Source organism: Gastrolobium bilobum, unplaced genomic scaffold (assembly GCF_033153095.1).
Source record: "Gastrolobium bilobum isolate Gb01-03AN ecotype WA unplaced genomic scaffold, APGP_CSIRO_Gbil_v1 utg52194, whole genome shotgun sequence".
In the NCBI taxonomy this organism is placed as follows: domain Eukaryota; kingdom Viridiplantae; phylum Streptophyta; class Magnoliopsida; order Fabales; family Fabaceae; genus Gastrolobium; species Gastrolobium bilobum.
Window position 1 is genome coordinate 46,709 of NW_026899057.1, and position 4,289 is coordinate 50,997.

The following is a 4,289-nucleotide window of genomic DNA, read 5'->3' on the forward strand; positions in this document are numbered from 1 at the left end:
CCTTGATGAATTAACCCTTTAATCCTATATGGAGCCCTAATTCCTTGAGGTGCTCTATATAAAATTAAGCATAGAGATCGATAAATTAAACGTCTGCAATACAAAATACATCTATCCCTAGAACGCATTCATACCATCATTCTACCCCCTTTCTAGATTAAAAGTCGCAGATTCCTCTTGTTGGCCCTAATCCCCAAATTACCATTAACTACTAGATTGATTAATTCTAATAAAAATGATATCAATACGATCAGAGTAGAAACGAAATATAAAAGATATATATAAAAGTATAAAAACTCAATCCATCGTATCAGGGGTTCACAAGGGCTTGTGACCCTAACCACAACAAAGGAGTTTAGCTAGCCATAGACATGGTAGCTATACAAGAATCCAACATAAAACAGAAATTAGATCCAAAAAAAGATGAAGAAGAATGAATTCTCTCTGAAATACTCTCTGAAACCTAGCCTCCACCCATGTGTGTCTGCCGCCAAACACCAAAGGAGCATAACATTTATCTCATTTCTTCCACTTTTCCAAAAATACCCTCATAAATTCGCAACTTTCGTACTTCCCGCGCTCCATCGCGCGGGATCCTGCGCTGTATCGCGTGGGCACTCTGGTCAATGTATGATAGCCTGATCTGGAAATTCTAGGTTGGCCACACGATGGTCCACGCGATATAGCGTGGCTTCTCTGGAAAATGGCCCATGACACGATCAATTTTCCTCTTTTTTGGATTTTTTTTTTGTATTTTCTTGCTAAAACCTATATAAAAATAAATAAAAAGTGAGAAATAAAACTGAGATAATAAAAATCAAAATATAAAATAACTATGTGTAAAAACAACTACAAATAGACTTAAAATCTAATATTTTTGTCTTGGAAAACCATATATGCCAGAGGCACATCAATATCTTGCTGGAAAGATTTGGCAGACATGTTCATGAATCAATATCGATTCAACTTGGATATTGCTCCGACTCGAGAACAGTTAGGGACCCTGCAAATTGAGAATGAGGAAACTTTCAAGCAATACGCCCAAAGATGGAGGACTCTCGCAGCAAAAGTCCGACCGCCATTGATATTATCAGAAATGTGTTCTTACTTCATAGGAACTTTGGGGTCTCTCCATGTTGAGTTAATGGCTGGCGTTGCATACCAAGACTTTGCTGACCTTATAGCTGCCGCAGAAAGGATTGAAATTTTGGCTAAAGCTAGAAAACTATCCATAGAGAGTCCAACCGATCCAACGAATGAGAGCTTGGAATGAATCATGGAGAAATTTGTTCCAATATTTGATGTGATTGCTTCCAAAGTTATTTGTTTGGTTGTACTATTTTGAACTTATGTTTATTTTCTTGAGACATCATCTGAAATGAGTATTTGCATTTTCTTTCCTCTTTCATTTTTTTTTCCATTCTTAACCTTTTTGCTCATTCTCTTACTTTCTACCTTGTGTCTTCATGCTAGCCTACAAAAAAACTTTGCCACAATGTTCTAAAAAAAAAAAATTGTTAAATTTCATTAATTGGTTACTATGATCTCTTGATGAAATCAACCATTGAATCTGATGCCATAAATGAGGGTGAAAAGAAAAGTAATGAGCCCAAGAAGATGATTGCGCTACTAAATCATCACGACTTAAACTCCAAACAATTGTCAGATGAATGGTGCATTTGAAGTAGCATGTAAGGGTATTGAAAAAAACGTCTCAAGGATTGGTATGAAATGCTACCATACAATACCACTCTCTGTTTGCCTCTACCAATCAACACTGACAGTGACAAGAGATCTTAGGCCAAAACAATGATAAATAAAAAGAAAAAGAAAAAAAGAAAGCAAGAAGCCCGTTAGATCAAAGTTTCAAATGAACGATCTAAGCAAAGACTAGGGCAAATCAAAGAAAAAGAAAAAGAAAACATGTTAGGCTGAAAAACCAAAAGGGCGACCTAAGCAAAAATCGGGCAAAATAGACATGTGTATTCTCAAAATTTGGCTTGAAATTCCTTGAAGAAGATCCACGGGTAAAACTTCATTGGGGCAAAATATGTGATGATGAATGTGGCAATAGAGACATTGGTTGAATCGTCAAGTAGTCACACATAACTAATTTGGTGAAAATTCAAGAACTAATACTGGTGGAAATTTTTGTGTTTCTCTCATATCTTTCTTCTACTATTCCCTTTCCTCTTCCATAATTCTTATCATTTTCTTTCTCCTACCTTGTAATTTTAATTTTCATGTCAAATACATTCAACTTCTTTGTATTGGGTCATCCATCAAAAAATTTCCTTTCCTACCCATGAATATTCATAAAGTTTTGTCTCAAGCAAATAAATTTATGTTCAAGAGTGCCACTTAATCATTCTTTATTGTAATCCTTCAGTTTTTTTGGTTGGATCAAAAGAACTCAAAAAAAAAACAAAGAAAAAGAGAGAAAAAAAAATGAGCGCGTTAGGCTGAAAACCCAGAAGGGCGGTCTAAGCAAAAGTTAAGGCATAAAGAAAAAATGACTGAAACTGGGGCAAAGTGTTTGAACTCACCCTTGGCCATGCATTTGGAAATTCACATTCATGCTTCAACTTATGGATGTTGAGTTGGAATTTTTGTCAATTTAGCCGCTGAAACTGGGGCAAATTTTGGATTTGTTTGAGTCATTCACGATATCCATGGTAAAAAAAAAAAGCAGAAGGAGAAGAAAGAAAAAGGGAGAGGAAACAAAATAAGAAAAAATATGGGTGAAAGAAAAAATAAAGAGAAAAGAAGATAAAATAATATGTGAGACATGTAAGAAAAATGGATAAATTGGGTCCTACGACTGCGATGTGAACAATAGTTTGATTGGTCATAGATTTTCCAAGTTTCCATTTCATGTGGATATTCGCTTAAACCAAAAGAGAATCAAACGAAATTGTGTTCAATAACTCCAATGTGAATCGATTCTTTACTGGGTCAAAAAAAATCCAAAATCTCAAAGTTTGAAAATTTCAAAATTTTCTGCATACATTTTCATCTCGCATCATCTTTGCATATCATAAAGGAAAAGAAAAAGAAGAAGAGGAAATCTCCAAACTTTAAAATTATAAGGATTTTTGCATTACATGACATGCATTGCATATTGCATCATCTTTCCAAAAAAAAAGGCAGGACTTTAAGTGCTTTTGCATTAGGTGACACACATTGCATCTTGCATCACCTTTTTGCCTCAAAAAAAAAAAAAAAACTCAAAGTTAGAATCCAATTAAGATTGTTTGGGCGGATATAGCTCTTTGCTTTACACCAGAAAAAAAGTGAAAAGGAAAACAAGGTAATCATGTCAAGCTGAAGAAGTTTGAGGCTGGTCTGAGAAAAATACTCTGGCACAGTGCAAGCAAAAATGATTGGAGTTAAGCAAGGAAAATCTCCTTCAGTACATCCTGCTATACAATGGAGTAACCTTCATCTAACTTGATCAACCAACACAATGGAACTTTTGAAATTCTCAAGTCATCAATACTGGGGAAAAAGTTTGAATCGTCTCATCATGGTGTGAACATGGGTTTGATTTGATAAAACTTTCCTCGCATGAGCTTCGATCTAGGTATCTGTCAAGTCAGAGGTAAGTTTCTAAACTCAAATCTCTCAAGCAGTATGACCTTTTGTATTTATCTTCATGCATTTCAGACTGAAAGGCCTAATCATTTCATTTCGAGTTCAAAGACTCATTGCATTTTAAACTTACGTCATTTATTTTTGAGCTCAGAGGCTCATTGCATTTATTTTTCAGGCTCAAAGGCCTAACCATTTTATTCCGAGCTCAAAGGCTCATTGCATTTCAAGTTCAGAGGCTCATTTGCATTTAATCTTCAGGCTCAAAGGCCTAACCATTTCATTCCGGGCTCAGAGGCTCATTGCATCTTCAGGCTCAAAGGCCTAACCATTTCAATTTCGAGAACAAAGGCTCATTGCATTTAATTTTTTAAGCTCAGAGGTTTGCAATTTAAATTCATGTCATTTCATTTAGAGCTAAGAGGCTCACTGCATTTAATTTCGAGCTCAGATGCTCATTGCATTTAATTTTTAAGCTCAAAGGCCTTGCAATTTAAATTCATATAATTTCATTTTGAGCTCAGAAGCTCATTGCTTTTAATTTTTGGACTCAGAGGCCATGCATTTTTCTGTCACTTAATTTCAAGCTCAAAGGCTCATCATAATTTAGTTTTCTAGCCCAGGTGCCGCACAACTTTCTTTTCTGTCCGTTTGTGAACCCATATCCAGTTGGTTACAGACATTTTATTTTCCATGTG